The following is a 20,749-nucleotide window of genomic DNA, read 5'->3' as shown; positions in this document are numbered from 1 at the left end:
AGTAGAAAATTAATTGGAGGCTTCATTTGAAATTCACAAAACACAAATCTAATATCCTCAGAGAAATATTTTTTGTAAGCTATGGAAAATGCTTGCTTCACTGTTCTTTGGAGAATGATAGTAATCAGAAGAAAAATTCTTTTAGTGTCTGATGGGGAAAAAATCTTAAATCTCATTTGAAATCGCAACTTTATATAAAGTTTTGGTGGGTGCAAATAAGCTAATTAGCTTAAACACTGGATTTCTGAAATTACAGGATCAGAATTTTCATTTTTCCCCCAAAACTTAACAGCTCTGCATATGAATTGTTTGATGGTGTCCACTGCTACCATTTATTAACTTAGGTTAGGCAGGGCATTGATGAGCTCCTTCTAAGAACAAAGTGTTATCCTTAACCAGGTTTGTGTTCCTCTACCCTGCCTTCTCAGCCTCTGTTCTTGGCATTTTCTCCCCTCCCCTCTTGAAAATCTTTCTAAAGGAAGGACTTCGGGCACTAGTAGGGAGAGTCAGCTGGTAGAATTTTGAAGATCCTGGGAAAGTTCTTTTATATAGATGAGGGGAACCTTCTCTAATCGGAATTCCTTATAAGATTCAGTCCACGCATGTCTTCCTAGAATTGACATGTGAGATTAAATCATTGGTCTGATGTTGTAATTATGCATCAGCAACAAAAGAGAGACCAGGCTGATGAAGTTCTGTCCTTCAATTTGGATATCAGAGGACTTATGCTGAGCAAATATTCCCAAATAGGAATTTTTTTAATGTGAAGATTTTTCTCTTATAATTGTTTATGAGTAAAGCTTTTCTTAAAGGAGTCATTCCTTCTTTTTCTTACCCTCTACAGGTCTTCCCAAGGCCTGTTATTAACTTTTTCTCCCTAGGATCCTGTGTTAAAAAGAAACAAATATTTGCTCTCTGCTATGTATTTGAGAAGTTAACAGTCTATCAGCTCTTACCTAACATCTTGTAGTTAATTTTAAGCAAGCATCTTACCAAAAAGCACATCTGCTATTTTATCAACAAGCACTGTTCTGGAATACTAAAGGCAGAGTGAGAGAAAAAAGAATATATAATGCTATTGATTGTTTGATTCCCACCACTAGTTGACTATATTCTTCCTTAACAGTGTGCTGAAATAGCCCATTCCAGTTTCCCCTGAACTTAGCACAGTAATTAGTCTCTAGAAACCCCAAGTCAGGATTTTCTGATGCTACATCCGTGCTAGTCTCAGCAGTAGTCCCATTTAGCACCAGCTGCTAAGAGAGTTTCATTTGCAAATCTATTTTCCTAGCCTGTTCAGAAACTCTTTTAAAGATTAATAGTAGTGATGATGCCCTGTCATGGAAGTGGTTATACAGAGCAGTGATCAGACAACAGTTAGGAATTAAACTTTGGAGCTGTTGGCAGAAATTAGGTTCTCAGAGTCCACTCTTTCCTGTTGGACTAGATTAGTAGAACATGCTTGTGTGGGTACTCACATGCACGTGTGTGAGCACATATATACACACACACACACATACAACCTAGAGAGTTGTTTGCAATATATTCAATGACCATGCATGAGTGAACATGCTTTATTTTCTTCCGTCAATTCATCCTCTCCTTGTGCCCAGGTAAATTCTTCAGTAGTTTGACCTGATGCAATTATATATTTTTGTTGGACACAGCAGATCTGAGTGAGTTAAAAGTCTGAGCTTGTTCTAACCTTTTCCTTTCTCTACCCTTTGTTTCTTTACTTTGTCTGCTTCACCAGTGTCTGTATTTCTGTATACACATAAACTCAGAACACTGGAAACAGTTTTGGAGAAGGCCTCAAATTTGGTTTCTTTATTTTGAACATTGAATTTGTGTATGCATGATGTATTAGAAACTATTTTTGTAAATTAGCTTTTGAAATTTCACTGTGGATATACAATTTGAATTACTTATTCTCTAAAGAAAAATCCCCTCATATCATGTCTCCTCTTCCCTTCCAGTCTTCTTACACTGGACCTCAGCCCCTATAAGTGCTATGTTATCCAGTGACACCGAACTCCTTGCTTTTTCTCAGACAAGACACTCCATCTCCTGACTCCAGATATTTTCACTGTCTGTCCCAAATGCATGGAATGTTCTCCCTCATCATCTCCACCTCCTGGCTTCCCTGGCTTCCCTGGCCTCCTTGGCCTCCCTGGCTTCCTTTAAGTCCTAGCTAAAACCCCCATTTTCTACAGGAAATCTTTCCTGATCCCTCTTAATTCTATTTTTATTTTCTTTTTTTTTTTCATTTTTAGGCAATTGGGGTTAAGTGACTTGCCCAGGGTCACACAGCTAGTAAGTGTTAAGTGTTTATTCTGAGGCCGAATTTGAACTCAGGTCCTCCTGACTTCAGGGCCGGTGCTCTATCCACTGTGCCACCTAGCTGCCCCAATCCCTCTTAATTCTAGTGCCTTCCCTCTGTTGATTATTTCTAGTTTCTCCTCTATCTATCTAGTTTATGGGCAGCTAGATGGCACAGTACATAGAGTGCTAGGCCTGGAGTCAGAAGACTCAGCTTCCTGAGTTTAAATCTGGCCTCAGACACTTACTAGCTGTGTGACCCTGGGCAAGTCAATCAGTTGTTTGCCTCAGTTGCCTCATCTGTAAAATGAGCTGGAGAAGGAATGACAAACCACTCCAGCATCTTTGCCAAGAAGGGGTCACAAAGAGTCAGACACGACTGAACAACAAAAATCTAGTTAATGTGTAGTAATTTACATGTTGCCTCCCCTATTATATTGTGAATTCTGAAAACAAGGACTGTCTTTTAACTTGTCTTTTTAACTCCAGCATTTAGCACAGTGCTTGGCACATAATAGGAATGATGTTTTTCTTTGAATATATCAAACATAGATCTCATACTTTAATAGCAGTCCTTGCTATAATAATCCAGTAAGCTCTATGGTTCTCTTTTAATGCATATAATTAAAGTATCATATATTGTTTTTGTAGTCAAAGAGTGATATACCCTGGGTAGCACTGAGTGGTTTTTGGTACCACGCATGGGATCGGTTACGGTCTGGTACAGAGCTCAATTGTACATTTTCACCTTTTATCATTGTCTTAACTGTAAGGTTCCTTCTAGGGCTTGGAATTTGAATTCTTTGAGTTTCTTGGCTTGTATTACTTTTTTTGGTCTTCGTCAGCTATCTGCTTTCACAACCAGTTATCAATGAACAACTGAGGCAAGAGGGTTGATTCAATAGAGTAAGATTCGCACACACTGAGGACATGTTGTTTGGTGGAAGTTCTTAAACTCTTGGAACATGTCCAAAACTGAACCTGAATTACTCTGTAACTCTCCTGAATTCCTTTGAACAGATTAATCCTAGGATTTTCCTTTATTCCAGGAAGGTCTTCCAAAGTATCAGTGACTCTGGGAATGTTCTAAGCCTTTTTTGGTCTTGGCAACCTGGGGCTACGCATTGTTTCTCTTTATCCTTCTCTCCCCCTAACTGAGCTTTCTTGCCCTCCCTGCTTCTGGTTACTCTTCTGATCATTAGAATTAAAATTTTACTGCCTTCACCTAACAGCAACATTATGATTTGTTTTTCACAGGAATACTTTTGAGAAGAAATTTTTAAACCATTCTTAAGGAACTTAATGAATAATGCTATCTTTTACTGATGGGTGACCCCTGGTATTTGAATTCTTTTGAACATTTATTTTTAGAAAATTGATTTGTATGTTCAACTCTTGTCCCAGAAGAAATTATGAGCAATATAGCCTCAAAGATTAAGGAAGTATAGAGGAAAGAAGGAGCAAAACAAATGCAAGTTTTACAGTGCTACTTCTTGAATTGGGGATCATCAGAGTATTCATATTTTCTCTTCTATTGTGAGAGCTTATTATACTAAGCTTAACATGATGTCCAGTGATTTTTTGTTTTTGTTATTTATTGACGTAATAATTATATAGATGCCTCTATTTTATCATTTTCCTCAATTTTTCTCTTGCCAATTTTTGTATGATAATTTTTGTAGAAATTTATACAAATATGATTTCATTTCCAAATAATTCCACATGTATTGAAAACGACCTAATTCCAAATAAATTATTTCCAAAATTTGGAAATTTATTAGTGTGGTTTCTCCCTCTAGTAATGTAGATTTCAATGCCTCTGCACTCAGTATTTGACCTTTGAGAGTGGCAATGGCTAAAAAAATACAGCATCTGATGGTCGATCTTGTCACGACCCTATACTAAAGTTACAAAGTTGTTTCTCTTATAACAGATATAATCCAACAACAGGCTTGTAATTGAAGACTTTTTACCTTGGTAAGACCTGCTGGAGCTGGGACTCCACTGGCATAGCTTTTGATAGTCCAGGGTCATTTTTGCACCATGAGAAGACATTATCATATACACACATTTATATATTTGAGAAGCATTATAGTTTAGAGTGATGGCATCAGTGCCAAGAAGGCCTGGGATCAAATTGTACTTCTTACACATACTGGTTGTGTAACCCAGGGCAAGTCACTCAAACTTTCAGTGCTTTTCTAGACAACTCTCTAAGAATATAAATTACAGGGGAAGTGTCAATCTACATTGCTAAAGGGCGTCTCTTCATCTAGAAAGTCCTTGTATCAAAGAAATTATAAATCCATTTCCTTCCTTCCTTCCTTCCTTCCTTCCTTCCTTCCTTCCTTCCTTCCTTCCTTTCTTCCTTCCTTCCTTCTAGTCATCACTGTCCAACTGTAATTATGATATTAAATAGCAAATAAGAAATATATAAGAAACAGGTAAGAAGAGATTCAGACAATGAAAACTGTATAAATGAAGTGTCCTAAGGGTCAGTATATTCATCAGTTAGTTAATAGTTCTTTATTAAGTGCCTGCTATGTTCCAAACATGATGCTAGGTACTAGAGATATAACAACAAAGAGTAAAGTAATCCCTACTTGTAAGAAGCTTACAATTTAATAGAGGAGGTAACATTATGTGGAAAAATAGATTATACACATAAAGTTAACAAATACAAATGTATAAAAAATAATTAAATAAAAAGTAGTTTGGGAGAGAAGGTACTAGCAGAGGGATTTGGGGTATTGGGAATCAAGCAGAAGCTTAATGCTTAATGATAGTACTCTCTGGAACAGAAGGACTCTATGAGAGTAGGGGTAAGGAGAGAGTACATTTTAGATATGGGGATGGCCAAAGCAAAGGCATAGAGATAGGAAATTAAATGTCATGTGTGATCTGTATGTGTGCATAAGAAATGGTAGGTAGTAGAAATGTACCCAAACATACTTATGTGTGTTATAGGCTACTTTTAGTTGAACAGTTTTCATTGACTATTATATGTTAAATAACTGCTTAACATAGTGATTACAGCTGTACAATGACAACTTTGGTAGCCTGTAATATGTTAAATGTATGCAATGCATTTTCCCCTGAATTAAAAAGTATTTCAGGGGCAGCTAGGTGGCGCAGTGGATAGAGCAACTGGCCCTGTAGTCACAAGGATCTGAGTTCAAATCTGGTCTCAGACCAAACACTTGACACTTACTAAGTGTGTGACTCTGGGCAAGTCACTTAATCCCAATTGCCTCTCACACACACACCAAAAAAAAGTATTTCCTTCTGCATTAACTCATCTTACTGAGCTAATTACTTGCTCATATACATTTACATAATGCTTATGAAATTAAAACAACACTAACTACAACAGCCACAAGAAAATGAAAAAACTCTGGGAAGGTGGAGGTCTTGGTATCCGTGCTCAACTTGTACCTGAATGGAATCCTTTATAAAAGGTTCTTCAGGTGAAAGAGAATTGATTAAAGACAGGTCATCTGAAGCTATCTAAAGTGCCATTTGTTTTACATGTTTCTGGAAAGAGGACTAGTATCTCCAAAACAAAAAGAGCATCCTAGATCCTCAGCAAGGAGTTTTGGGGATCACACAAATTAACAATAGCGCAGTCAGGAAGCTTTGTGACCTATTCCCTACCAGTGAAAACACCTATTCTTCTCTACCAGCCTGTCTTTCTGACATCCAGAAGAGACAGCATAAAGCAATAGAGATGCTTCTGGATCAATGCCCTCTCTACCCCCCTTTTATTTGTAGGAGAAAGGTTAGAGTGAGTGGACATCTTACCCTCTGTTCCACTCTTCCACTGCCCACATAAAAATATGTGAAAGATAGATCTACCAGCCAAGGAGTCAGAAAATATGTCTTTAGGGCTCCACTGTTCACCATTCTCACATGTCGATTTTTTATTAATGGAGAGTAATTGGGGAATATGAGGCTGTTAAATGAGGGCATGCAGAAAGTGACTGAGACTCTGTAGCTTAGAATAGTGAAAGCTGAGAGAAAATTATTAAAGTCTCTAAAATCATGAATAAAACAGACAGAGAACACAGGCTTATTCAAATGCTGAAAGAATAAGACTGGAGGACAGACACCTTTTAAAAGTTTCACTAGGCAATTTTAGGTCAAGTCAGAGGAAATACTATCTCCTATACCAGGTAATAATAATATTCCAAATGTTGTACTGGATGTGTGAGCTTGTCATTATAGGCATTTTCTATTATGATGCTGTTCATAGCACAACATCCACATCTTTTCATTCTGTTTGACTCTTTCACTGCAGTCTTATTCTGATGCCTCATTGTCACATAGAAATGTCGTTAACCTATTGAAGGCTGTGCCAAGGGAGCACAGGCCCTGACAGTTCCGACCAATCCAGAAAGGCTGAGTAAAGAAGTAACAACAGACTGTTACTTAAATCCTAGCACAGCTATGGTAAGTTTAGAAAGGTCTGACAGGCAGGTCACTAAATGAAGATATATTTTTGGTGAAGGTAACGCATGAAGTTATTAATAGTTTGCCTCAGTGGAGGGAATAGCGGTAATAATGAAATTATGGATCCTTGTAATAATAACAGCTTCCATTTAAATAGTACTTAAAAGTTTATTAAGCACTTTCTGCATAATAGTCCTGTGAACTAATTAGTGTAGGTAGTATTATCCCCATTGTACAGATGGAGAAATGAAGGCCCAGAAACAGGAAATAACTTGGTTATGGTCAAGCAGCTAATAAGTATCAGAGTTAGAGTTTAACTGAGATCTCTCGAATTCAAGCCTTCTGATGCTCTTCCACAATAGTACAACTGCCTCTTTGGGATGGCACCATTCTGAAATATACTTGAATTGAATAGAAGTTTGGGCATATTAATGAATGGCAGAGATATAAATGGCTACTAAGAGAAATTGAGAAACAAATCATACATACCACCATATGACTTTTCATGTTTCTTTTTAATTTTATTTTTACTTTTGAGGATTCAGTTTAGTCGTTTTTCAGTCATGCCCAACTCTTTGTGACCCCATGTGGTGTTTTCTTGGCAAAGACACTTGAGTGGTTTGTCATTTCCTTCTCCAGCTGATTTTATAGATAAGGTAACTGGGGCAAACAGGGTGAAGTGACTTGTCTGGGGTCACAGAACTAGTAAGTGCCTGGTACCAGATATGAACTCAGGAAGGTGAGTCTTTCTGACTCCAGGCCTGGCACTCTATCCACTGCATTATTTAGCTGCACATTTTTGAGGATGGTTCTTCCTACCTCATTTTTTTTAGGCAATTGGGGTTAAGTGACTTGCCCAGGGTCACACAGCTAGTAAGTGTCATCAAGTGTTTGATCTGAGGATGGATTTGAACTCAGGTCCTCCTGACTTCAGAGCCTGTGCGCTATCGATAGCGCCACCTAGCTGCTCCCTTCCTACCTCATTTGGGCTGGAAATATAGTGGCCGCTCATGAGCTGATTACTTGGGAACCTTTATGCTGGTCCATTTTTCCAACCTGGGATGTTTTGCCCTTTCTTAGGCAGTCTCCTGGTCCTCAGCTCTTCTGAATAACCACTATATCACTTCTTGTGTTTCTCATTGTATTCAATGACTGTGATTATAAACAACTCTCCTTTGTGTTTCAGTATCTTTAATGAAAAGACCCTGTGTAATTGCTAATTGGTCCTTTTACTGAAGTCATGCAAACTACACTTCCACATTAGCCATGTTGCAAAAAAAAAAAAAATCACACAAACAAAATAAAACAATAAAAATAAAAAAGTGAAAAAATTATGCTTCACTCTGTGTTCAGAGTTAATCGATTCTCTCTCTCTGGATATGGGTAACATCTTTCATTGAAAATCCTTTAAAGTTGTCTTGGATCATTGTCTTGATCAGAGTAGCTAAATCGTTCACAATTGATTATCCTTACAGTATTGCTGTTACTGTGTACAATGTTCTCTTGGTTCTGCTCACTTCACTTTTTGTTAGTTCATATGTCTTCTTTCTGAAATCATCTTGCTTGTCATTTCTTACAGCGCAATATCATTCTATCAATCATATATCACAACTTGCTTAGCCATTCCCCAATTAATGGGCATCCCCTCAATTTCCGATTCTTTGCCACCCCCCAAAAAAGCTGCTATAAATATCTTTGTACAAATGGGTCTTTTTCCTTTTTTTTTTTTTAATTTCTTTGTGACACAAACCTAGTAGTGGTATTGCTGGGTCAAAGGGTATGCATAGTTTTATAGCTCTTTGGGCATAGTTCCAGATTGTTTTCCACAATGGTTGGACTAGTTCATACCACCAGCAATACATTAGTGTCCCCATTTTTCCATATCCCCTCTAGCATTTATCATTTTCCTCTTCTGTCATATTAGGCTATTTGATAGGTGTGAAGTGGTACCTCGGAGTTGTTTTGATTTGCATTGTTCTAATCAAAAGTCATTTAGAGCACTTCTTCATATCCCATACATAGCTTTGATTTCTTCATCTGAAAATTACCTGTTCATACATATCCTTTGACCATTTATCAATTGGAGAATAGCTTATAGTCTTATAAATTTGACTCAATTCTCCATATGTTTAAGAAACAAGGCCTTTATCAGAGACACTTGCTGTAAAGATTGTTTCCCAGCTTTCTCTTTTCTTACTAATCTTGGGTGCACTGGTTTTGTTTGTGCAAAAGTTTTTTAATTTAATATAATAAAAATTCTCTATTTTATATTTTGTAATGCTCTCTATCTCATGCTTGATCATGAACAGATAACTCACTTAACTTCTCCTTAAAGAATTTGGATGCTATACCACTTGGTGCATATATGTTTAGTATTGATATTACTTCATTGTGTATAGTACCTTTTAGCAATATATAATTTCCTTCCTTATCTTTTTAAATTAGGTTTATTTTTGTTTTTGCTTTGTTTGAGATTAGGATTGTTACCCCTACTTTTTTTTTTTTTACTTCAGTTGAAGCATAATAGATTCTGCTTCAGCTCCTTACCTTTACTCTGTATGTGTCTCTCTGCTTCAAGTATGTTTCTTATAAACAACATATTGTAGGATTCTGGTTTTTCCTTCCCTTTTCTATCCACTTCTGTTTTATGGGAGAGTTTATCCCATTCACATTTACAGTTATGATTACTGTATACTACCCTCCATTTATTTTTCTTCCTGTTTGTCCTTTTTTTCCTTTTACCCTTTCCCTCCTTGACAGTGTTTTGCTTCTGTCTGCCACCTCCCCTGATCTCTCCTCTCCTCCTACTTTCCTGTCAGGCAAGATAGATTTCTATACCCAACTGATTGTGTATATTATTCTCTCTTTAAGCCAATACTGATGAGAATAAGGTTCAAGAGATGCCCATCACCTACCCTCCAATATTTTCCTCCACTGTAATAGGTTTTTTGAGCTTCTTCATGTGAAATAATTTGTCCTATTCTACCATTCCCTTCTTTCTGTACCCAGAGTCCTCTTTCTTATCCCTTAGTTATTTTTTATGTTATTCCCTCAAATTTAATTTATATCTGTACCCTCTGGCTATGTATATTCCTTCTAGCTGTACTATTAGTGGTATAATTTTTAAGAATTACAAGTATCATCTTCCCATGGAGTGATGTAAACAATTCTGCTCCATTGAATCCCTTATGTTTTCTTTTCCCTTTTTCCCTTTTTTAGGCTTCTCTTGGGTTTTGATATTGAAGATCAAACTTTTTGTTCAGTTCTGGTCTTCTCCATATGAAAGCTTCAATTCCTTCTATTTCATTGAATGACCATTTTTTCCCTGAAATATTATGCTTAGTTTTGCTGAGTAGGTGATTCTTGGTTGTAGTCCTAGCTCCTTTACCTTCTGGAGTATCATGTTCCATGACCTCCTATCCTTTAATGCTACAGCTGATAAATCCTATGTAATCCTTATTGTGGCTCCCTGATATTTGAGTTGTTTCTTTCTGATTCCTTGCAGTATTTTTCCTTTGACCTGAGAGTTCTGAAATTTGGCTATAATGTTCCTTGGAGTTTTTATTTTGGAATATCTTTCTTCAGGCTATCAGTGGATTCTTTCAATGCCTATTTTGCCCTCTGATTCCAGGATATCAGGGCAATTTTCCTTGAAAATTTCTTGAAAGATGCTGTCCTGGTCCTCCTTTTGATTATGGTAGTAGTCCAATTTCAGGTAGTCCAATGATTCTGATATTGTCTCTCCTGGATCTGTTTTCCTGGGCAGTTGTTTTTCCCATAAGGTATTTTATATTTTCTTCTATTTTTTCATTCTTTTGAATTTCTTTGATTGATTCTTGATGTCTCATAAAGTCATTAACTCCAACTTGCTCAATGCTAACTTTAGAAGAGTTGTTTTCCTCAATTAGCTTTTGTACTTTCTTTTCCATTTAGCCAATTAATCTATTTAAGGAGTTGTTTTCTTCAGTGGATTTTTCTATCTCCTTTTCCATTTGGGCAATTCTGCTTTTTTTTTGTTGGGGTTTGCCTGCTGCACCACGCTGGGGCTAGGGATCTCCTGCTGATTTGCTGAGGTGAGGCTTGTTGCTGACTTGCTGGGATGTTTCCTGTCCTGGACTGCATTCCGCTTTTAGCTGAGTAAGACTGACTTTTTATGCTGGTCTTCCAAGTTTCTTGGGTTAAAAAATTGTTTCACCCCATCTTTTTGCTGGTTCTACTATCCCAGGATTTGTTTTAGAGCACTTTGTGTGATTGTTTGGAAGTAAATATGAGAGCATTACAGAGATTTGTAGCTTACTCTGTCATCTTGGCTCCCAGAAGTCTCTACAAAGTTTGTTTTATCTGATACCAAAGGAGTATTTTGCCCAGAGAGCAAAGACATTGCAAAATATAGATACTTGATATGCTTTGGTTAAATGAAAGAATGCACATTATTAACATCTAGGAAGTTGATGATAAAAGTTATATTGTGATATAATCATGGCATTGAACTGTCATTGGTATCATCTGTGCCTGTTGAATTATTGCTTGTAATCAAGCAATAAATATTTATTAAACATGTCCTATGTTCCAGGTACTATGCTTTGTTCTCGCAATGCAATGACAAAAATGAAATAGTCTCTGTACTCAAGGAGCTGATGGTCTTTTGAGTGAGACAACATGTATCTGTGTGTGTGCATGTGTGTGTGTGTATACACACACACACACAATAAACACAAAATAATTTTTGAGGAAGGCACCAGAAACAAAGAAGGGGACAGAAATATAAGAAAATATAAAAATAAAATCACATTCACAGGTAGAATCTTTGTACTTACTGTTTTTTCTCCCACTGAACCTCTAGGACTTTCATGGAAAAAAAATGTTTTAGTAATGGTAGAATTGGGGAAATTTTCTAGTCATATTACACGAGACAGATTGTGATTCAGTAGAAAAATAACCATTTATTAAAAGATCTATTCAACAATAGACTATCCTTCCTTGTGAAGCCTGTAATAAAACTATTGAATCAGAAGCCAGAAATGAAGACAGAATCTTTAGATTCTGCTAGAGAGGTGAACTTCTGGTTGCCCAGAAGGTAGACTGAATGACCTAAAGGATCTTTTCCAAATTTCAGATCTATGCTTCCATTATGAGCTGATTGTCATCACACAAGGCTTTGGGTAAATAAAAATGTTATACTGGGGTCCCAATATAACCCTATTCTTTGTAGACAAAAAGTTAGTTTAAGGACTCTCTGTGTTTAATTCCATTACCAAAAGGAATTCACTATAATGTAGTCTCATGCAATGGATCTTGACATTAATTTTATAGGGGTAGGTATGGGGATGAGGGGCTAATCCAGATACAGCTGTTAATGGAAGGGACCTGGAAGATATTTCTAGCTTTATTTACAGTGTTACTAATTGCTTGGTTTTCTTTTTAATCAGCTATTCCATGTGAAAACAAATTTGTTTTTAATTCCTTCTCTGTCATATATAGCTAAAAGCAAAATGTAGGATTCACTGATGACAAAGACCTATGCATCTTGAGAAATCAAATAGCTTTTAATTATGTGAATTGGGAAGACCATCTCAAAGTAATCTTTCAAATGTGTTGTCTATATTGTCTGTTTCCATCTCCTCTTTCTACCATGTTCTTCTTAATATCTTGTAATATAACTTCCATACCATCACTCTACTGAAAGTGCTTCTTTGAAGGTTGCCAGTAATAATAATAATAATGATAATAATTTTTATAGTAGTTAATATTCATATATACTTTTAAGCTTTGCAAAACTATACATACATATAAACATAAGTATATATACTCCCTGTGGTATGTACGTACATATATATAATACATATATATGTGTGTGTGTGTGTGTGTATGTGTATATACATACATAATTTCCTCACAAGAAACCAGTGATGGAAGGTACTATTATTACATTCATTTAGGTACTATTATTCTTTTTTTTACCTTTTTTATTTTTTATGAATTTATTTATTTTTAGTTTTCAACATTCACTTCCATAAGATTTTGAGTTCCAAATTTTCTCTCCATATCTCCCCTCCCCCCACCCCAAGATGGTATACAATCTGATATGGGCTCTACATATACATTCATATTGAACCTATTTTCACATTAGTTATATTGTAAAGAGGAATGAAAACCAATGGGAGAAACGATGAGAAAGAAGAAACAAACAAAAAAAGAGATCAAATAATGTGCTTTGATCTGCACTTAGACTCCATAGTTCTTTTTATGGATATGGACATTATTTTCCATCATGAGTTTTTTGGAGTTGTCTTTGATCCTTGAATTGTTGAGAGGAGATGAATCTGTCAGTCATCACACAACGTGGCTGTTACTATGTACAACATTCTCCTGGTTCTGCTTACTTCACTCAGCATCAGACCATATAAGTCTTTCCAGGTGTTTCTGAAGTCAGTCTGTTCATCATTTCTTATAGCACAATAGTATTCCACTACATTCATATACCACAACTTGTTCAGCCATTCCCAAACTGATGGGCATCCCCTCAATTTCCAATTCTTTGCCATTGCAAGGTACTATTATTCTTACATTGAGGCTGAGAGGTTAAGTGAATAGTCCAAGATTAAACAGGTCATGTGTGTCTGGGACAGGATTCAAACTTGGGTCTTTCTGACTCCAAGTCCAGTGACCTCTTCTTTACCTTTTAAGATCCAATTCAAATGGATATTTATTAAGTTCCCACTCCATGTTAGTAACTAGGGATATGAAGACAAAAGGGAAATGCTGTCCTTTGTCTACTTGATTTCTCTGCTTCATTTGATATATTGACGACCTTATATCTTTTAAAATTCTTTCTTCAGATGATATCCATTTTTTTCTTCCTGGTTCTTTGCTTGCTTTTTTCTCTGTCTTCTTTGGTGGTTTCTCTTCTGCCATTCAGATCCCAATTCTAGATACTCTCATCTCATCCCATCTTTGTCCTCTCTCTGCTCTTTCCTTTCTACACCCTTATCCTGCAAGAACTTCTCTTGTCATGACTTCTAATACCATCACTGCACCAAGTCAATAGCCCCCAAATCCCATCCTTGATTTATTCCTAAGTTCCACTCCTATTTTTTCCAATCTTTTGAATAGGCATCTCCATATGGATGTTATCATCACCTTCAATACAACCTATTCAAAACTTAAGTCATGATATATCACCTTCCTCCAAATGACTTTCCTTGCAATTTGTGTTAATGGTATTCTACTGTTCTTCCAAATTCATAGCCTAAAAACTTTGGAGGTATCTCTAGCTGATCGGTGATTTCTTAGCATGGAAACCCCTCCAAATAATTCAGATTGCAAAAGTCTATAACATATGGTCTTACAGCATTGTACTTATTGATTTTATTGAATAAAATTTTATATTTCCTCTTCTAAATTTGGGAAATTGGAAACCAAGATTTATACTTTTTTCTACTTTAAATAAAATAATTAAATTATTACTATTATTAATTATTATTGTTATTTTTAAAATGTGGTCCTTATTTTATACTTTGCCACTGAGTTAGTATCCCTATATAACAAAAATAAATATTTTTCATTACCTTTCTATGCCCATAAAATGATTAACACAATCAATAAAAGCTTTTTTTTTGTTGTTGTTGTAAAAAGTCTAGATTGTGGATCAGTTCGGGGTGATTTTTTTTTTACTTTTTGGAAACTAGGATTTACTGGTTTGCTCTTAGGCCATAATTCCTCTTGGGCTCTTGAATAACATGAAACAAATGAATAACAAATGAAAATAGTGGCTTTCAGCTAAGCTACTGAGAGCCATCAACATTAACATGTAGAAAGTGACCTCTGTCCAAGTTACCTTAATTGAATTCCCATAGCAGAAAATGGTATTGGTTTGCAAATTTTCATCTCATTATTCTTACTTAACATTTATTAGTGGCTGAAATCTTTACTTTCTCTGCTGCTGCATTTATTGCTAAATTTGGAAATTCAAATCCTTTTCTTTTTTAGAAATGTCTCCTGAAGGAGAAGCAGTATGGGCAGGCTTAAATTATCTAATACCTGTTCACACTTAATAGCCATATGAAATATGAGAAGCACTCTAGTCATCATTTTTCACCATTTTTGTATGTGGCACTTAAATTGAAGCTACAGACACTCATTTGAAAATATGTGTATAGAGAGGAAAGAACAAATTTAATATGCCCACTTAGTGGCTCATTTCTGCCTCTAAATGCTAGGGGTTATATTAATAATATGTTACCAGAAATTATTGGAAAACTTCCTTTGAAACCCTGATTGACACATTAATCTTTCATCACCACAGAGTACAAAATATTTTAACCTTACTTTTTTTTAATGGTTTCAACTACAACTAAGCAGTTTTCAGAAGAAATTATAGCTTGAGGAAATCAATAATAATAATAACATTATTCAGGTACATAAAACTAGATGCAAATGCCAATGAGCTCTCATAGTTCCTCAGAACATTCAGAAGTTAGAAAGATCAGTTGTTTTGTTTTCCTGATTATGTAAGAATGTCATGTCTGGCACACTATGCTTGATATAAAACAGCAATTCTCTTCCAAAATTGTATATCTGAATAATATGTTCTTTCTTTGTACTTCCCAGTGGAGGTAAGGGACTACTTAACCTGAACAATATTAAAAGTATCTCAAAAAAGCAGAAAATTGACAACTAAAGTATTTAAAAGAAAATTTTAGCTATTGTTATTAGGAAAAAGAAGAAGACTGTGTAGCTTTTCAGTTTTCCACATGTGTAAGACTCTCAAAATTGTTATATTTGATTTTATACCTGTTTTGGATCCCTAGTAGCAAGTAAGTAGAGGTTCTGAAGTTTTTAGTGAATCTGAAATCTTAAAGAAGAAAAATGAATTAAAACAAGCAAGGTTCCAAATTCAACATTAATTCATTCATCTCAACAAATAATTTATTGAGCTCAACTTGTGTCATGTGTATATGTGTACACATGCACACACATGTGCAGAGATAAATTGGTATGGTAGAGAGAGGTCTGAACTTCCATCCAGGAGAGATCTTGCTTCTTACATTTAGAAGCTGTTTCATTCTCAGCAAGTCATACTCTCTGAGCCCCAGTTTCTTCACTTATAAAATGGGAATATTAATATCAGTAGTACCTCCCTTGTACAGTTGGTGTGAGGATCAAATGAAAAAAATGTAAGGTTCTTTGCTAACTTTAAAGTACTGTGATAATGATAGCAGTTAATTGTGGTGATGATTCTTGCCCTCATGAGCTTACCATCTAGTAGAGGAGATGAATGGGTGTACACATATATTTATACATACATATAATTATAATAATAGAAAGTAGACTGTGAGAGAGGATGTAGAAATGATCGTTCAAAAGGGGGAATTTCAACTGAAAGGATTGGTTGGGGTCAAATTGAGGAGGGGTATGAATGTGAGGCTGAGGAATTTGGGCATAAATAACAAAGAGCCATGAATACAAGGTTCCAAGGCAATTCATTATTGTCAGTAGTTTTATATCCTTAAGCTGCTAAGTCCTCCCATTAATATGATCTTTGTTTAAACTGTAATTGACAAAGAAAGGCAGTGAGTTTTGGTAGAATAGGAAGCTCAATAGATTAGCTTTTCTGTTTCTCTATTTCTTATCTGTGAATCAACTCTAATATACTCTTGTATTCATAATATATATTAAAGTAAAACATGTATGCTTCAGAAGAATTGTATTCTCATTTGGTGTTATGTATGTCCTCCCTCCCATTCCCTGAGGATTATAACTTATTGATCCCATGCAGTTCTGATCCATGACCATGAAGGAAAAGCATACGTTGAAATATTCAGACCCGTGTATATTAGGGAATAGTTTACCTGTACTCTGTATGTTACTGGATAATAAAACTGTATCTTGCACCTTGTTCTAATTTGTACCTTGCTCAAAAAAAACAAACATGTGCCATTGAAATTCCTAGTTACAAACACAAGACCTTTACTTTGCAGTAAACTGGGCACAGAAGACCTTCCCATCATGTTGCAAAGAGCACCTGTTTGATGGTCTCATTTATCCCAGGTGAAATTATTACATTTAGTGACTGATTATTTTTGCCAAGAGTTTTTATTTATGTAGCCCTTCCTCAGGGGAGGAGGGACTTTAAAAAGCATATTTATAAAGTGATATGATCAAAGCAGAACCATGTCATCTTATCCTAGGGCTGAAAATGTATGTTTTCTCATATGCCTTCCCCCCAACTCCCGCCCCACCCCTCCAGATAATATTTTGTTTTCTCACTATAATAATCATGGCTTACACTGGAATGCCTTCCTCATGCCTTTCTACCCTTCTAAATTCTACATCCTTCAAGACCCAGCTTAAATCCACTTTTTATATGAAACCTTGCAGGACAGCATGCAGCTCCATGGTAATTGGAGGAAACTAAGTGATACAGTGGATAGGGTGATGGATCTGGAGTCAGAAGGATCTGAGTTTAAATTCAACCTTAGATATTTACTAGCTGTGTGACCCTGAGCAAGTCACTTAACTTTTTTTTTCAGCTTCAGTTTCCTCATCTACAAAATGAGGATAATAATAGCTCCTATTTCCCAGGATTGTTGGGCATATGCTTGTAAAGTTCTTTGCAAAACATAGTGCTACATAAATAATAACTATAATAGCTCTTTTTATTATTATTATTCCTTCTGCATTGCACTTAGCTGTGACATACACTTTGGTACTTAAATATATACTGTTGTTATGTACTGTCCTACCCTCCTTCCTTCCTTCGTTCCTTCCTTCCTTCGTTCCTTCGTTCCTTCCTTCCCTCCCTCCCTCTCTCTCTTTCTCCTTCCTTCTCTCTCTCTCCCTCTCTCTCTCTCTCTCTCTCTCTCTCTCTCTCTCTCTCTCTCTCTCTCTTTCTCTTTCTTTCTTTCTATAGCAGGTAGCATAATTCTGGTATTACAATGGATGACTAACAAATATCTGTTTCATTGTATTGAATTAAATTTGAACTACAGACCTCCTTTATTTTGGCTGTTGGCCTGTATTTTTGGAGTGGTTCATTTTGAAAAATGAACTCTCTATTTAGTCAATATTGTTAAAGAATGCACAGTGAAAATGTGAATTTTCCAGATTACTTGCGATTTTCCTTTTATGTGCTAAAACTTTTTTTTTTTTTGTGGGCTTGGTGTACAAGTGGGTGAATCATTTCATGAAATGTCAGATCTGGTAGGGACCTAAAACACCATATAGTTCACTCCCTCCTTTTGCAAGTGAAGAAACTAAAACCCTGAGTGTTTGAATTTCTTATCTCAACTCACATAGCTAGTTAGAAGCATCCCTTGGCTAGAATCAATTCTCTTGATTCTTGGTTCAATGTTCTTTCTACTGTATCATGTTGCTTCCTTTCTTCTTATTTTACTGGACTTCTTTCTAAAATACAGCACCCACTTCCTTGCCTTCTAGAATAGTGACCATAATTTAACCGTATCTATGTCAGTCAAGGCTTCTAATGAACAATCATGGTTATACTGTACTATAATACCATGATGTCATCAGGGGGTATCGAATTCATTGAGAACCTCCAAAATCTCTCACACTAGAGTTTAGTTCTTTATCTGATAATGGTGCCATAGACAGAGTGAAAAAGTGGGTCCCACTGGAGTAATCAGAGACAGTGGGAAAAGGTCAAGAAACAAGGATAATAAATGCTTGTAGTAATAATTTGTTATTGTCGTTCAGTCATTCAGTTGCGTCCAACTCTTCATCACCTCATGGACCTTAGCATGCCAGTATTATCCCTTGGGTTTCCTTGGCAAGGGTACTGGAGTGGTTTGCCATTTACTTCTCTAGCTCATTTTTTTTTACAGAGGAGGAGCTGAGGCAAATAGGGTTAAATGACTTGCCCAGTGTCATACAACTAGTAAGTGAGGTCAGATTTGAACTTAGGAAGATAAATCTTCCTGATTCCCAGACCAGTGCTCTACCCATACCAGTCATAATACAGTATCCCAAGTAATTGTTTTCACACTGTTTCTAATTTTTGTTACCTCCCTTGTTTTCAGACTTGTCTCATCAGTGTGCTTGCCTCTAGTCAAGTAGATTGCAACTCTTTTATCCTTTTTTTTTATGCTTTTGATTTAATATTTCTAATTTACCATGGACTGGGAAAACAGATCACCGACTTTGTCAAAACTGCATTTAAAATGAGTGCAATTTGCTCTCCCCCTCCTAACTTGGAAAGTTTCTAATCTTTCCTTCAATAAAAAATCAGATTATTTAATCTTATTTTGTTTCATATTATATTTATTGTTTTCTTTTAATGCATAAAAAATCTGTGCAAAATCTATATTCAGGGTTTTTGTGCCTGCTGAAAGGTCTTTGACCAATTTTATTATGCTTATCTGCTAAAAAATACCATAGGTCAGAAAAAAAAATAAAATGAGTGAAAATAGTCATTGTGGGTGGGTGGCGGGTGGGAGAGCTGTACTGTTCTCCAGTGAATAAAGTATATGAATTTCACTACATGGACATTGTGAAATCATTAATTTTTCAGAGATTTTTCTCCTAGGTTCCTCTCTATTTTCTGAGCAGTCCAAGTTGTCTAGTAAGTGATGTATTACTATATTTCAATAGATGAATATATTTTATTATTATCTCTCACTTGTAAGTATGGTAGTACAGAGCTTATTAAGATTATTCTACATAGATCTTAATTTTTTCACAGTAGAGACTGAGGCTCAGGGATATTTGATTTTCTTATTTTGCAGAAAAAGGTAGTCATAGAGATGGACTTTGATGTCCTCTTGCTTAATGTCCAAATACTTTGTCTGTGTCTTTGGGGGATATGACAGTGTAATAACATGGGATCAGCATTCCTATTCTTAACAGCATGGTATAGTCCATTTCACAACCACCATAGCTTTCCTGGTCCACTCACTGTTTATTGTGTGGTCAAGTCATATGCTCAATTCATTCAACAATTCATTTTAAAACTGTATATAAGTTGTCTACTGTGTAAAGAGCACTTCGCTAGGCTTTAAGTGAGATATAAAGTTTAGATAAAGCACTGTGCCCTGCCCTCATAGTTTTGTAAGCAAATAAGCCACATACACTTAACTCATTACTTCAAAGTAATGAATTATAAGATGACATCCCTGTGTCTCTTCCCTCTATTGGTGCAGACTACAACCCATCCACTCCCTATCCTGGGAGATTTTTGTCCATATTCTCCAATAATTCCTTCAAAGAGTATCTACCCAACATTTCAGAGGCCTTCCTCTGGTTGCTTTTATTATATTTCCTGGGTATGAATCCAGTACTTAGGTTGTCCATCTCTTCACCCCTAGGATGCCTCCTAACAACCCCATCCCTCACCTCACCTGCTCAGGTACCATCATGATTCCCTTGGCCCCAAAGTGCAAAATAAGGACCTTGAGGACTTTTTCTATGCTCTCCTGAGACACCTAAGGACCACTAGGCCTTTCCATCTACCCTGCATCTGTTTCCTTCTGTTAGAATGTAAACTTATTGAAATCAGGGAACATCTGGCTTTTTATTTGTATTCTCAGTGCTTAGCATAGTGCTTGAAAGTAGAAAGTGGTTAATAATGCTTTTCCATTCCAGTACATCCTTTGCTGTGCTACACACCAACCCACCTCTTTTTCTATTCAGGTATTTCCTAGATTATGTCCCTCACCCAACTTCTTGAATTTGTTATCTTTGGAAATAGGCCATAGCCGTCTTACACCTCTCGCTCATCTGCCCATTTATCCCATATACAAATAGGACAGAATAATACATAGTAAGTGCTTAAGAGGGATGTCAGCAAAGTGCTCTGTGGGTTCCTAGGGAGAAAGTGGTTCAAGGGTCAATGAAAGAGGTTTTCACTGCTGTTTAAGCTGGTTTGATCTAAGTCAATAAGCAGATAATGAAAGAGAACTAAGAGGCTAACACTGAAGCAAAGCAGCTTATCTTTCTAGGCTGAAAATCAAGTCTAGAAAAATGA

The 20,749-nt window shown here is 36.1% G+C and overlaps 1 protein-coding gene across 1 annotated transcript in view; it reads left to right on the top strand.

Moving 5' to 3' along the window:
* LOC114049853 (regulator of G-protein signaling 7-like) overlaps positions 1 to 20,749 on the top strand; it is a 633,475-nt gene that overhangs the window by 266,670 nt on the left and 346,056 nt on the right. The window lies entirely within an intron of this gene.

The sequence above is a fragment of the Vombatus ursinus genome, unplaced genomic scaffold (assembly GCF_900497805.2).
Source record: "Vombatus ursinus unplaced genomic scaffold, bare-nosed wombat genome assembly UNPS02014798.1, whole genome shotgun sequence".
In the NCBI taxonomy this organism is placed as follows: domain Eukaryota; kingdom Metazoa; phylum Chordata; class Mammalia; order Diprotodontia; family Vombatidae; genus Vombatus; species Vombatus ursinus.
Note: the sequence above shows the minus strand (reverse complement) of the source record. Positions and strands in the feature narration are given on the sequence as shown.